The sequence below is a fragment of the Dromaius novaehollandiae genome, chromosome 3, assembly GCF_036370855.1.
Source record: "Dromaius novaehollandiae isolate bDroNov1 chromosome 3, bDroNov1.hap1, whole genome shotgun sequence".
NCBI lineage: Eukaryota > Metazoa > Chordata > Aves > Casuariiformes > Dromaiidae > Dromaius > Dromaius novaehollandiae.
In genome coordinates this window covers 18,814,739-18,830,878 of record NC_088100.1, presented here as the reverse complement: position 1 = coordinate 18,830,878, position 16,140 = coordinate 18,814,739, and the positions used below count along the sequence as shown (strand labels likewise).

General features: G+C 40.2%; 1 protein-coding gene across 3 annotated transcripts in view; it reads left to right on the top strand.

The window, feature by feature from the left end:
• The window catches only part of RNF144A (ring finger protein 144A), a 63,334-nt gene that overhangs the window by 3,310 nt on the left and 43,884 nt on the right, over window positions 1-16,140 (top strand). Inside the window, exon 1 of one of the 3 annotated variants that reach the window (XM_064508492.1) lies at window positions 11,554-11,649. The exons of the other annotated variants lie outside the window; for them this stretch is intronic. The gene's annotated coding sequence lies outside the window, so the exon portion shown is untranslated. Of the gene's footprint in view, window positions 1-11,553; window positions 11,650-16,140 lie in introns of those variants that run through there. 3 annotated transcript variants of the gene reach the window in all.

Sequence of the window (16,140 nt, the reverse complement as noted above, 5' to 3'; positions counted from 1 at the left end):
ATGATGACACCATAGTGTTCTTTCTCAGTAAAACTGGAGAAAATGAGGAGCAGAGAAAGTGAATCAATGAGACATGGTGGTGCTTATTTATTGTGAGAAGGAAGAGTCTGATCAGATGGTTCTAGTCTTGACAAGACAACTATTTCCTATATATAGCTCACTTCAGTCTCTTCATTCAAAGAGCAGCAAGGGAGTAGTAGCTTGTTACATTAAAATCCCTTGCTATGCTGTGTTCCAGGTAGCACTGTGGCAGTTTAATGCAACTACATCCTGTTTGTATTGAATGGAAGCGACTAATGACAAAGGATGTGAACTAATACTTGTCATACTGTGGACAAGTTATATTAAATATCCAAAGCATTACCTGAAACAACTGGTAGTGAAGAAGGGCCTTGCAAGGCTGTCTGGAAGATGACAGATTCTGACCTTGGGGTTCAGGCATAACCTTCCCCTCCCCTTCCCCTCTCCCCACTGTTATGTAAGTGCTCAAGTCTGTCTCTCTTGATCACAGCCTTGCAACAGGCTTGTGAGCAGCTAGATTCCAAATTTGGGGGGATCTTTACTTCCGGCTTTCAGCTGGAAATTTAACTAGCAGTTCTGTTTCTGGAGTACTGGGCTTACTTCTTGTTATCATAAAACTCCAAACGTAAACTGCAGCAATCAATTCTGCAAAGCACAACCTGTGAAAACCGTCATTGTTGTACTTGGAGAAAGCTTCTTCTAACCTACCTTCATGCCAGCTCCAGCCTCTGGCAAGTCAGTCACCTGCATCATTAGAATCAGATAATACCTGAAAATTGTTGTTCGCATCCAGCCCTTGCAGAGGCCTCGTGTACTTAGCCAGCAAGGAATGTGAAGATGAATTTAGAAAAATACAGTCAGACAGCAATCCCTCGTCAGTTCCCCAGGATCTGTTACATCATCGGTTTGTTCCCATGTTTATTCTGCTATTGCTGATGACCAGACAGTCTATTTCATGTCTCCTTGCTGGTGAGGATTGGTAGAAAGAAGGAGAACCGTGGGTGTCTTCATCTCTCAGGTACTAACCTCCTTACAAATATCCCTACGCACACCACATTTGAATTTCTAAACAGATCTTTTAGGGGATAGATCTGGTGTTATTGTAGACAGCGACAGAGTACTGTCCCACCCACGCTACCTTTCCTGCAATGCTTGCTGTCATGATTTTTGGTATCTTGCTTTTTCTCAGCATGTGGTCCTTGAGGTACACCTCCTCCAGATTTGGATATGCTGATAACAAAGTTCTAGTTTTGTCAGACATCATGGACTAAGGGTAGCCTCCTCCTATTTGTTGTTTGTATGTACAAACTGAAAAACCTGTGCAGCCTGTTCCCTGTGGAGCTGGCTGGGGTAGCAGTCAAGGGAGGCTGTTGCTGCTCCTGGGGCTATTTCTCTTCCTCTTTTGTGGTATTTAAAAGTAACTTTGTGGCAAGTCAGTTCTTCTGTTCTTGCCATAAATGAGCCCCCTAAATAGCTGCTGAAGCTGCTTAGGCCATGATAGGTGCCTTGCTGTCCCTTTAGTAACTGGGGGTGGGGGGTGGGGGTGTGGATCTGCTGTGGGCCCAAGTCTGCAGCTTGGTCACATGCTGGTGCTTGAGGGACTCTTGGGAAATGCTCAGCTGCCATCGGTTATGCGCTCTGTGGGATGTGGTATGATATTAGATCCTCCCAGGAAAAATTTGCATCTTGTCTGCCTGGAGGAAGCCAGACCCTCCCTCTGCAGAGCTAGCCCAGGTCACCTGTGCTAACAGGGGTGTGCAGAGCCTCCTCCCTGCCCCTCGCTGGGGGGCTGGGGGGGCAGAAGCATCCCAAGGACTGACTGCAACAGAAGCTGTCAAAGATAGCAAGGATCTAACCCTGTCCCCCATAGCTGCCCTGTGTACGTACACTGCAAGGGCTGGAAACTAAACTCTGTACCAAGCCAGTGTACCTTAGAGCTTGTATGTATATAGTTTTTAGGAACTGATAAAATTAATGCAGTACAGTCCTCTGGTGTGAACTCAGTTATGCTGTTGTGAAGGTGTTTATTTCAATATTGCCTAAAGAAATTGTATTTTCCAGGCATAATGCCTGAGACAATGTTTATGTATGCTTAGGGAGAAAATAAACTTGGTAAGGTACTTCATTCTGTTTTTCCTTCTATTGCTACTTAAGGAAACAATTTTCCCTTCATTTCTACCTGTATTAAGAATTACATTCATCCAGACAGAGAATTAGAATGGTGCCCTGTGATTTATGTGGCCATCCTTACATCTCCCATGTGATCTTACAACAGCAATTAAAAATTCAAGACCAAGTTATTTGCAACCAGTATATATGTGTTACTCTGTTTTTTTTCCTAAGAAAGCAAAGATTACATGCAACTCTGTTTGTCTTTCACTCTCCCTCTTATAAACTTCTAAGCCAACTACATTTATGAGAGGGGTAGATTTCTTGGAGATACTAAGCTTCTCCAAGGTTGGTGGTTTTTTGTTTGTTTTTCTTCTTTTTTTTGACAAGAAGCAGCCTAGGCAGATGCAAGAGATCCTTTACTGAAGGAAAAAGATTGCAGTCTGAACTCTTCCTACAGCTTTGAGACGCATGTTCCAGGGGAACTGGATTTTACTGGCTCAGGTGGTTATAAAACAACTTCGTTATGCTGCTATGTTTTTGACCTCTCAAATTAAACTGTTACTTCATTTTTGGAAAATTTTCTGACCGTTCTGAATCTGGAGCAGCTAAGTGTTTAATTTTAGGCTCAACATTGATTTGAACACAATTTAGGCTCATCTTTAGCCCAAGATCTTGTAATACTGCAGGAAGTGCATGATGAAAAGAAAGTGTGTGGTGTGTGTAGTTTTTTTAACGTAGTATATTATAATGATGTGCTTCTCTCCATATATTAAATTCCTTTTTGTTAAAATAATTTTAACTCTTACTCCTTTTGCTCATGTAGAGTAGTATGATAGTGATTCTTCAGAGACCTGGATATTTATGTGATCCTTATAGTTGTGTTGCATGAAGACTGCACCCTTAATGGTGCATATTACTTGATAGAACACAAGGAAAAACTGAAGCAGTTCAGCTAGTATTTGTGCAAACAAAAGCAGAAATAAAACAATCTGTGGGATCCTATCAATTATGCTGGTCACTTTTGCACATCAATATCTGTTGAGTGTGTCTATGTCTTCAGTTTGTTTCTTCATACTGACTTGATTCATGAAGTATTGTCATCTTCCTTGATGTATAATATATTTCTTGTCATGTGTTTAGAGCGTAAAGGAGAAAACATCTACACCAACTTTTTTTAGATTTATTCATTACCTTTGATGTATACTGTCATGTTTTATCTTTGTGGAAAAAGTGCTGACCAGAAGGACGTGCTGAGGATAGGTATAAGATCTGTCCAGTTGGAAAGAAGAAGATCCATATATAACTGCTTTAAAAAAAAAAAATTTTAACAAAGGCTTTCATTTTTTTTCCTGCTGCTCTTTGTACTTTCTGATATTTAATGTTTTAGATTTTGAGAAATTTCATCTGCATACAGCTCTCTGTTTTAAAGTATTAGGTTATGCTCACATCAACTGCTGCTCCTTAGTTCTGCTGGCAGCTTTCTAACAAAGGTGTAGTGGTGCAGCCACGAGGCTTCAGTATCTGCGGTTTGAAACCTGGGAGAGGCAGGAGAGCCGAGCTGCCTGCCACAGGGTCACAGCATCGGCTCAGGTGAGGCGTTAGCACTCGCTGCGCCTCGAGGACTGCGCTGAGCCGATCCTGGCGGCCAGATGTTCAGGATGCAGAAATGGAGATCAGAGTGACACTGAGCAGCTTAGCCCCGTGTGCCTGGGCAAGTAGGTCAGGCACCCACCGTGCTTTGGCTCACTCCTAAGGCCACAGCCACAGCAGTGTGCCTCGGGTAGCCACAGGTAAAATGGACCAGACAGCTCCTCCTCTTAACGATGGAGAGTTGAAATCCATCCAGGTTATTAGCACAGCACAGTGGTGACCTTTGTAGTTGCTAGAGATGTTGACAACCACCCCTTCCTAAGGGTGACGCATGTGTTATCTTATCTACAGCTCTGATAGTAAACAGGTGAAGACCTAGAAGGTCATGGCTTCTACCCATTCATATTCATTTGGAGGGTGTAAATCTATCTCAGTGCTCCAAGCTAGCTTGTTTCTCTTTATCTTATAAGTAACATGACAGTCCTCTGCCTTGGGAAACTTTATGCTAGGCCCATTTGTGCTGTATGTGACTCTAGTACTCAACAGTACTGCTGATGCTGGCAGATTTCCCTGCTGTTGTTGGCTCTGGTACATCTATTCAGCTCTGCCCTGTTCTTTGGAGCTGCAGGACTTGCAGGGAGCAGTTATCCACAGCGTGATTTCATCCCCCTCTGCACTGCCGTTTCTCACCTCTGCTGCTTGCCTGGGCAAGAGCAGCCAGCACTTGGCTCACATCATGCTGCTACTGTTACTAGGCATTGGCCTTAACAGTATTTAGAATATGCAGTGACCAGTAGTTTTCTCCTTACTTTCATGATGTGATGTACCGCTGGAGCAGCACTACAGGGGACACACTTTGTATGGATCTAAAATATTCCACCAGTGACTATTATTTAGGGTAAAACTTACAGTTCTGATTGTTTTCCTGTTCTCTTTGCATCTGTGAGGAGACACACTAGTAGAATAATAACCCACTTCTTTTCTTCCATCTTTTGTTTCAGGATGACTTTCCCTTTGAAATATTGAACTTCATAGGGATCAGCTATGTCGTTTTAGCTTCAGTTCATGTGAGATGTTTAGCTTAAAATCAAGTTATGACAAATCCTTAGATGACTTGTAAATCCGAAGAGTGCGATAGTCTTTTTAGCAAACTGTCAGTTAGTGCTAAATATTTTCACCAGTCATTTCACATTTCCATTAGCTTCTTAAACAACTGAAATTCACAGATTTGAATGAAATCTAATGTTTATGGCTGTGTTCCCTGTCTTTCAGTTTAGACTACTGCTATGAGACTTGGTTATATCTAATGGCAAATGAGTTTTTAGGTGATGGCTCCTCTCTCTCAGGAAGATCATTGTTTTGTTTGCTTGTGTCCTTAAAGGTCTCCATTTTTCAGGATTCTGCTGTACTGGTCTCCAGACCAACACAAGCCTGCCTTCCTTACCTCTTATTGCTGGGAGTTACTGCTTTTTCATGGGACAATTCAACATAGCTGTTGGTATGAGGAAGAGTCAAATGGTCATGTCTTCTCGTTGAGCTAGTAGTAGCAGTGCACCGTTTTGCTGATGGGCCAAGCTGCTGCTAGTGGCAGCTTCAGAGGAATCAGTGGAAGGGCAAGAAGAGTCACTCATGACCTCTGCTTTTTCTCTTGCCTTAGGATCTTGCCTCATACCGCTCTGTTTCAGCCCTTCCTTCTCACCCTGTGAGGCTGACCCTTTCTTTCAATTGAGAGAAGTGGGTATTTCTCGCTGCAGTATCAACTAATTTTAATCTTAACTGCAAAAAAGGGCAAGAACAGTGCTTTTAACAGTATTAACTAAAATTATAACTAAGAGAGGGCCCAGGTAAAACAGGATATGGACACTTACATGTGGATATCCTATCAAAGCCACTTCAACTAATATGACAATCTACTTAACTTCCTTGATATTTAGAAGGTTTCATATGATTCCTATAAAATGAGAATCATCCAGTCCTGCTGTTTATGGAGGCTTTGAAGAATTCAGAGTGTCAGGGTTTGATGTGATGAGCTGGATTCATGTTCTGTCTCTCTCACAGTCGAAGTAACTTTAGGGCAGTAGACTTAACGGCTCATTCATTAGAAATCTGTCATGTCACAGGAAGGTCTACATCTTTTCTAATTTAAAGATTTCTGATAATTTTCTGGCCTTTTTGTGTGTGTGTGTGTTGCTATTATGCTAAAAAGTCAGTAAAGGCAAACATTAATCTTCTGTTGTTGCTGTAAAGCAAACCAAGGAAATAACATTTAAGTAAGTGCAACTTCATTGCTTTAGAAACAATAGACCTAAATTCTCCCTGTGTAGCTGTCTGCATTACTTCAAGGCCTGTGTAAAACTGCTAGCAAGTCAAAATGGCCTATTCATTCACTCAGTAGGCTGCTTGCACTTCCTTTAGAGGCAAGGGGGGGAAAAACTAACACATACAGAATAGGGCTGTTAGGTCAGTGTTTGTCTGATGGGAAAGAAAGCAGCTTAAAGGGTGTATTGAGAACTATGGGAAACGAAAAATGCCTGCCTACAGACAGGCTTTTGGGGGTGGCGAAGATGCTCTTCCTATCTGCTCTTATCCTGAATACAGACATCAGATACATGCATATTATATGCATGTATGAATGTTGAAGAGGGCTTCATGATAACTGTGTCTTCTGTAGTTGCATCTGTCTATGTGAAGGAATTCTAAGCAGCAGGAACCATCTCAGTTAACATACATACACAGTGCTGGGAACTCTGCAGGGATCAAAAATGATTTTTGAATTGCCCAAGAACTCTTATCTAAATATACTGTTCACTTTTTTTTATCAAAAATAAGTTACGTTAAAAAAAAAACAAAAAAAACCCTCCAAGTCTTTTCTTCCTACTCAGCAGTCATTCAGTACAATGAAACAGGGAAATAAGAATGTTTACAATAGGGACAGTTTGCACAGGTTACTTCCAAAAAATACTTGCTGCTTCTGAATTTCTATTTCTTCATTTCCTATGGATGCTAACAGTTAACTAACATATCTTGTTTTCTTTGGTGATACCATTATGAGCTCCTTGAGAGGAAAAACACTACATTTACATTATTCTTTTTCAATGTGGAATGCTTTGGCAGATGTCACCGATTCTGGGTATGTGCCACATATGCAAAGCACATAAATACAAAGAGAATGGCTTCAGGGCGATCTGTCTCAAAATGAACAAGACTATTGGGCATCTGATACACATTAAAAGCTCATATGCTTTATTTAAGATATAAAGATGACTGTTGAACAGAGCTGTATAACAGAAGATTTGAAGTATTGGGGAATCTTCTTGGAGTCCAGTGTTAGCCACCACGGCAGTCAGTCTGGATTGCGGCCTTTGATTACTGTGATATTAAGAATTAGTGTTGCATACCATGCTATAAATAAGTAACAGCATACACAGAGAAAGGGGGGTGTACCCTGTGTTTCCTCATTTAGTTAGGACTGTTTTTCTCACTCAGTTCCTGTTCTGATCATTTCCTTCTGCTTTTACACTCTCCCTTCCCTCTGTGTTCTCCTTTTTGAGACTACATGGGAAACTTGCAGCAGAAAACACATATCAGCCACGTGATTTTTTTTTTTTTTTTTTTAATATAACTCCCTCTTTTATCAAAGGCCCATGGTCTCCTCAAGTGATAGAGTGCCTGTGGTTAAGTGTGCTGATATACACAAGACCAGGAAAGAGCCGTGCCTGTCACTACTGATGTTCTAATTCTGCAGATGTGGGAGTGTGCACTCATAAAATAATGAGGCTGTTAGGAGTTTATGCTTTGGGATAATGATGTTCTACTAATTTCTTCTCCCCTTCCTCTTCCCCCCCCCCCTTTTTTTCCCTTAATTTTGGCAATGTAGCTCACTGTTGGTCGCTAGTGATCAAACAGTGGCCAACTCTTTGTCCATCTGGCTGTGGAATATGTGAAATGCCCTTGTACCTCTATCAACATTGTTCATTATGTAGATTATGGCTTATGGTCTGTAAGGAATTGTCCCATGTATATCCACTCACCCAGTCAATGTCTTGTTTAAGCTTCCTGGGGAAATGTAGATGCTTTAGGACTGCAGGAATATGCATTCATGGTCTTTAAAATATATATCATTGTCTTTTTTAACAAAATACTACCTTTTCATTGTCAAATACTTTGTGTTTTTCACAGTAACTGTGAGATGAGTGAAACCTTTTCCGTTCCCTTTGTGAGAGACTGTGAGTGACTGAGTTTTTTCAAACATTCAGTATACCTTTTCTGCACGACTTGGCATTTTGTCAAAATCATAGTCAGATTATTTTAATATTTCTCCTTAAGGAACCAGACTAACAAGCCATGTAAAAAAAGCACAAAAAAAAATCAACACAGTATTAGACTGTTCACACAGTGCTGAACATCTTTTTATAAGAATCTGTACATTATTTCTTTAGCCTTATTGCACTTTAAAAGCATCTAGAGGAATTACAAAACATTTTTCATTAATAAGAAATGCTGATTTCATTATGTTAACAGTAGCTCTCAAATGTTTGTTCTTCACTACAGGTAAAAAATAAAAAACAGGGAAGACCTTTTTCATTCCAATTTCTTAATGAGGTGGGGAGGAAATTGTCGTCTTGTGAAGGCATACTTGCATGTCCTTTTCTACTGCACATGTTATAATAAATATGGCACTTGAATCCAGGTTAAGACCAGCTCTTTTTACAAATCTGAGATAAAAGGATTTCTTCTGCAAGTGCATCCAGGAGTTAATAGAATACTAATAGCTGTTAGGTTCCAAGCAAAACTGGTAATTAAACCTTCTGGTGTATCTCGTTAGAGATATAGTATATTTTCCTGTTTTCAGCACACAATGCCTCATGTATTAGTGTGAATGGATCCATTAAAATACCTTTTATCTCCCTGCTTTGAGCTTTTCTGGTCTCCTGAAATCATGTAGCTGCTCTCTGTAAAAAGCCTTTAAAGAGCTTCCCACATCTCATCTGATAAAAAGCATGTTATTGTTATGAATCAGCCAGATGAATAACTGCCTAGCTGTGGTAATTGTCTCTTGGTAAACACTATTCAGTTTATGTGGGATATAGTGGGTAAGACTTGAGGGAAGGAGGGGAAGGACTGGGCGGTGTCAGACTTGACTCTTTAGGGTCCTTTGGAATTTCACCTTTTGACTTGAATGATAGCAGAGTTAGACCAACACAGAACAGATGTGCCTGCATTTTCGTCTTCACCAAGTAGTGCGCTTACATTCTGTGTGTTTCAAGGTATAACTCTCTGTAACCTCTCTAGCACAGGGATCACAGGACTTTAGTTTGGTTGTGGAATGTAAACATTATTTTGGATAGCAGAATTTCCCTTTTACCAATGAGTTATGTCACTGACTCTTACATTACTTTAGTTCAGACTGTGTTCTGCCTCAGGGAGAGATGACTTCCAAGGAACCTCATTTTTCACTCTGTGATTCTTGCCTTTTTCTTTAGTGCCGGCAGTATATGATTATAGAAACACAATATCCTGACAGTGCTAAGGAGGCCAGGGAGGATATTACATTTTGCATAATCACATATTGTCACCACCATAAGTAAAAGTGATAATGCAAAGTTCAAATTCCCTCTTGTGCATATAATGTGTTGAATTTCATCTTTTTTCTTCTCTTACGTGTCCTTAAGTTTTTGTCCTTGAACCCTGTGGCTCAGAGGCCATGAGATAAATCATCAGCTCTGACAGAATGGAGTGGAGGGAGATGAGTTTCACGGCCATTCATGCCTCCTAGCTACTCTTGGCTGACACAAAAAACAGATGAACCATGGTCTGTCACACAAATGTAGAGCAGATCCCACAGCCTTGCTTTCTGCATCTGTCACTGGTCCTGTGCTGAACTCGACAGTTTCCTAACTCTGATTGTCAGCTTGTGGCTTTGTGCAGCAGAACATCCTTATTAGAAAAATCATTGCAGTACAGCGCTGGCAAAAGTGCACTGACTGCATGGTGTAGGAGCTGGCTGAGAAATATTAACAGGTAGAAGACTGTGGGAAATAAACTGGTAATCAAGGTGTTCCAGAAAGACTGGGACTAGACCAAATTACCATTAACCACTTTTGTTTACAAGCCAGAAGTAATAAAGCATTCTTTGTAACTGCTCACTCTTCATTTTTGGGGGAAAGACAGATGGGTAATTGGAAAGATTTGTGAACACTCATAGAATGGGAGACTGTATCCTGGAAAGTGATGATTCTGTGTACGTATTGGGGATGATACTCGATATAGACGTTCATCTGAGTTTCCAGTGCAGCGTTGCAGGGAGAGGAGAGAGGGCTAATTTAATTCTTGGCTAACAGTATTAATAAAGGATTTTTTTTTCCTTTGCAAAACATGAATTAAGAATAATACAGAAATTCTGTGTGTGGTTCTGGTGTTCACATCTTTTCAAAAGAGACTTGAGAATCTGGAAGAGGTGCAGAAAAGGGCCAAAACATTTTCAGATTGGTGGAAAAAATGCCTGGTAATGACTTAATGTAGAAGGGATGGGGCATGAGCAGCTTCTTATTTTTATGTATTTGTTTTATTATTTATTTGCAATTTTTGGGTCTTTGTCCAGGTAACTTTAGGACAGACTGCATTTCATCCAGAGACAGATGTCTAAAATAGGTCAGATGGGTTGCTCTGTCAGATCCATCTCTGAGACGGGTTGCTCTGTTGGTGATGGAGAGCAATGTCATGGGTTGTTTGGAAGCAGGCAGCTAGCTCTTAATAGGTAGTGAAAGATGATCAGGAGAAAACAGGCTGAGAAGGTTCTTGAAATTATGAAGAAGGAGTTAGATTCCCTTCCTTCCCCCCCCCCCCCCCGCCCTGTTAGATAGCAGAAGAGGGGTTAAAGGGCAAGGTGGCAAGCTGGGGGGATGATCATTGCTTATGTCCCATCAGAAATGGCTTTCAAAGTCAAATCGTCTTGGTCGAAGCCCAGGAAAAGGAAAAACTTTGAGTGCCTGGGTGAGCATTTCAGCTGTCTGACTGCACATGAAAAGACTGCATTTTATGTATATTGTGCTTGTTCTTTCTGCATGATTTAGACACGGAGTTCTAGTTGAATATAATGAACAAGCTGCAGGCTGGGTGACTGGCAGATGCTGGTTAATCAAGAAAGATCCACACAGGAAAGACTTGTGTGGGAGGGGAGATAAGAGGTTTTATCTTTAGCTGTGTAGAGCTTAACCTGGCAGCTAGGTATCTCCAAGGAAATGTCAGATAGGAGGACTGAAATTTTCAGTCTGGATAAGGAGAGGCAGGCCTGGAATAGGAAGGTAAATCCATGAGCTCTCCCTGTGGAAAGGATAACTGAATTCTTGTGGTTGGAAGAAATTGCCCAGGAACAAATAGAAAACAAGATGAATGCTGTTGGTAAAAGGGAAATGTTTCATCGGGTCCTCTCCTGCCTCTGAAAGACAGAAGTGGGAGAAATAGGCTACCAGGAAGGTTATACTGATGGAGTGGTAAGTGAAGTGGTGAACAAGGTGCCAACAGGGGCAAGGTTTTAAGAGGAAGAACTAGGTCAGGAGGCACCTGAGTCAAAGCTGGTTGATGCAGTAGCTGAGAGTATTGGGTATTGTCTTGTGAGAATGAAGAACAAGAGCTGTTTAAAAAAAAAAAGGGGAGGCATCTGTGGTTGAGTTGTAGGAAAGGAGTTCTATAGGTGGCTCTAACTAGGAATTAAAAACCCCCAACAGGATACAAGGTGTCTGAGGACTAACTTAGCAGTGCTTTCCTGAAGAGAAAATATCTTGTACTAACTTTATTTTCTTTTATCATTTAGAGAAAGAGACAGACAGAACTAGAACCACTGACTAAAGTTGAAGCAATTCTAAGTGGAGAGAAGGAGAACATCCATAGCTATCCCAACTGATAAATCGCCCTCACCACTGTTAGGTAAAGTAGTGGATCTCTTGATGGATCCAGTTCAAGGCAGGTCATGTGTCTGGGTGGTATTTGTTAGCCATGTACAAATTATTTTTCTTGCTTTCAGAGTACCTGGGAAATATGTAGTAATTTGTGGTATTCAGGTTAACACACTAAGACATTTAATGACTCTTCTGACCCTAAACTCCATGAAGCCATTTTCCTATTTTATAAGCAGAAATACTGTAACAAAAATAACTTTGTTTGTAGGTCCCTTCCGCCACCCTCCCTCAAATTGTCCGGAGAATGGGGGAAGCGGGTAATTACGCAGTTCTGTCAGATTTCCTAATTTTGAAGCAGGATTTGTGGCAAAGAAGCAAGTGGGAAGATAAGGTTAAAGTGGGGAAAATGTGCAAGAAGACAAGGGAAATAGTAAACTTCTTTTTGATGACGTAATTGTTGGCTGAATAGCATATCAGTAGCTCTAAAATTTTACAGCACATAGATATTGGAGCTTGTTCAAGGAAAGGTTGTCTGGGTTTTCAGGCCACACAGTTCCTTTATCTACTGATGGGTTTTTTTCCTAAAGTATGGTAGATATTTTTTCATATCACATGTCCTTCTATGTGGAAATTGAAGTGTGGAAGAAGAGAACATTGCAGAAACGAAGCGGTCACTTTTAGAATGTGTTCCAAAGGTTAATCCACGCGTCTGTCATTACAAATATTCTTAAACGGCGTATTGTTTGAACCTTGTGATGAAATTAAGGAAGGCTAGAATCTTGCGTGTTTAGATATAAACTGATTTCAAAGTTGTGGATTTTTTTTAAGATTTGCTAATAAGCTATGTTTCTGATTTCAAAGAATTACATATTCAGTTTGAACATACGGATTTTATGAGTATTTACTGGAAAGCAACTGAGCCAATGATTTCTCTCTCAGAAATAACACTGTTGGATAAACCTGAAAATGGGAAATAGCTTGAAGTGAAAGTAGAAATTCTGCCAATTGCTGTATTCTGAATTCCTCCTCTTCCCTGGCATGTGATCATATTTATTAAAATGCTCTGCCTACGAACTGATTTTTGCATAAAGTTGCGGGCTTTGTGGATTTTGTATGTGTGTTGTCCTGGTCCAGTTTCTGGAATTGCTGTGCTAAGTGTGTAGAAAGTTGCCATAGTTCATTGTAGATCTTGTGTACACAAGAAGTCTTTAAATCTAGTTCTGGGTGCAATTTGTGATTCTTCAGAGTACTTTTTCTCAAACTTATGGATCATGAGGACTACAGTTATATATTAGTAACATGTATTTTCCTCCTTCAGGTTTAGAAATCCATTGCAGTTAAAAAAAAAAAAAAAAATTTCTGTGTGATGGCGTTAATCTTCCCAAGCTAATACGTATATATGCCAAACCAGTAAGTGCGGAGAGAAGAAATGGTTAAGAGGCGAATTTTGGATTTCTGCGTTAAGATAGCTTGTGCCAACAACACAACTTTAGAAGCTCATTGACAGAATAGAACTGTTAGTTTCAGTTTTATACAGTTAATCCTAATAAAGTTTGACTCTTATTTTTCAGCCTTTTATAACTCTACCTGGAGTCAAATTCCTGGACTGGTTGGTGCTTTCTCATGGGATCCTGTGACTGACAAAGAAGAGATTGTGCTGGGCGTTTGTATTAACTGTCCTGACAACATTTGGCCAGAGCACAGACAGATACAGTTTCTAATACAGCCACTCTTTCACAAGACTTTTATGCCAAGGGGAGCTGGGAAAAGTGCTTATGGGATGGGCTTTAGAGAGTCTTTGGAATTGCTGTTGCGTGCTCCTCCATAAAAATCAAAACCACATAGTCCAAATTACTCCAAAGGAGGGCATTTGTCAATGTTTGTTTTTAATTATGGAACTCTAAAATGAAAAGGGTTCGTTCATTTACCAATTAAGTGTAGGAACACAACAAAATCTGCATTCCAGTTAGCTTCCTAGCAAAGCCCAGGGCATAGAAAGAGAGACTTGTTTTGGTGTAGCCCTGTGAAGTAAAGTTGTACTGTACTGCCTAACATGGGTTCATTAGGCTTTTATTTTTTTTATATCTACCTCTGTAGAAGAGCCTGTTTGGCTTTGTAGATGTTCCTTGGTTTAATAGTTTAATGTTCCACAATGCTGCATTTTCAGTTTTAAGCAGCAGTAAATCCATACTCCAGATAAGGAAGCAGGATAATAAAAAGGTTACTTCCTTTTCATGGTATCTACAGATCTGTATGTATGCCATAGTAAATTGTTGATAAATGCATTTCCAGTCAATTGAAAACAGCATGAAACACACATGGTTTTCTTTGACTTCTAAAAGGCAGTAAAAATACTATTTAAATAATGAAAGTGTATCTATTTTTCTGTATTTGTGGTTTGGAAAAGATCATGCTGTAAATGTAAGCAGAGATAAAAGGGCTGCATTATGCTTACCCTAATACATGGCTATATGGAAGAAGCTAATGACACTTCTCGATTCTCCATTTACCCAAGCTTGTGATTTACTACTGGTGGCTTTTCTACTTTCCCAATCAATGTCACTTCTGCATGCTTGCATCTTCTGAAAGTAGTATTGAAAAGGCATATACTTAGTGGCAGATTTTTTTTTTTCTCCTTTCCTTTGAAACTCATGTTGTTGGCTCAATCCTCAAAGTGTAATGATGTTCTGGCTTAGCCCATTCTGAGCAAGGAATGAACCTAGCGTGAAGAAAACCCAGTTCTTCTGCTTGTGTACATATTGAGGTTTTTGTATAACAAGCTGGATGTTCAGCTTGGATAACAAGTTGGTGTGGGGGAGTGAAACATGACTTAGTGTAAAGAAGTGTTTAATTGCAGAGCTTGTTGAAATATTTTTGTCTGTTTCTTTTGTGCTGAATTATTTTTAGAATTAATTGAATTTGGTTTTGTCTTGCCTTTTTTCTGGCAGATAAAACAACAACAAATGAAGAGTAGAAAGAGATAAAATTTTACTTAAAAACAAAAATGTCTGTCTGGTATTGTTTTCAATATCCCTTGCTTACAAACAATTGAAGTCCAAAAAAAAATCCCTCACTTTCATTACGTATGTTTTTAACCAATTTAAAACTCTGCCCCTGCACCCAATTCCCCATCAAGTACCTATGAGCTGTGTAGTTCATTCTGCCCGCCCTGTTTGTTTAGTTTTCTGCTGATGGGTTTCTAAAGATCCTCAAAGCTCTCCAGGCACATAACTCCTTTTGAAATCTAAGAGGAAAAGCATGCCTAAATAACAGGATGCCTAAAGAGGACCTGTGTCCTAGTCTCTTGAAAAAGCACACAGAGCTGGGTGTTTCTTTTTCTTTCCCTTCCCTTCCCTTCCCTCCCCCTTAGTAGAAACCAAAGTTCAGTCTCATATTGTTTTTTCCAGATGTGAAACAACTGTGGATCTATTGTGCACTTGCACAGCTGAAATACTACTTTTACTTTTTTTGGAATCTTTCTGCTTCCAGCCAACCCTGTTTCACCGAGATGTCTCTGAAGGGTTGCTGAAATGGAGCATACGCTGGCAAAAGATCCATATCGGAAAATATTTGTGGCATATGGATGACTTCTACTTTGCATTCAATATCTGAACTTTGTTTTTGTCCATTACACAAATATTGCAGATGAGTATTGTCTGGGTTTTTTTTGTTGTTGTTTTTTTCTTTTTTCTTCCCCCCTAGTCTGGCAGGCAGGAGCCCACCACTATGTCAGTCTGATAGTGAGAATAGTGACAGACCTCCACTGGCTTTTCCTAAGTGTCTAGAGAGAAGTTTGTGCAGCTTGTTGTCTTTAAAGCTACTTTCATAGGTGTAGCTTCCCCCCCCCCCCCCCCCCCCGCAAGTGAAGGGGGAAGGGAGCAGATGGGGAAATTCAAGCTTGCCAGGAAAAGGCAAAATTCTTCTGCACTGATCTAGTGTTGGCTTGAAATTGTGGGGCTTTCTTAGAGTTGTTTGTTTCTGTCTGATTGCTCATGACTTTAAAATAGTTACTATGTCTCACTTTGCTGTAGAAGGAAGCAATCAAAATAATCTGGCTTTGCTTTGATTGTTAACAGCAAAGGTAGCTGTTTCTACATAGCTGTCTGTAACCAAAGGGCAGCAGGGATCTCTGTAACTGAGCTAGTGTGCCATGACCGAGTTAGTGGTAAGTGTGCAGTATGGATGACCCCCTTCCAGTGGCACATTCATAATTTGCTTGATTATTATTATTATTTATAGCTTGTAGCCAAGCGGTGCCTTTGGCTACTGATGAATCCGTTGTTTTGCTTCCAATTTGGAATTTTTGATGGGTGAAGTGAAATCTAGTAGAGATGTAAATATAATCTGCCCATGCAAGTCAGGTAATGATGTTTTCAGCTGCTGACAGGAAGGAAGAACAATACTGCAGAGGTGACAAACTCGTTCTGTGGTGAGAGCTGTAAAGTAAACATTTTTTAATTTATGAAACAGGATATAAAAGTAGAACAGTTTGTTAGCTTTAGTCCACGGCAAATCTCCT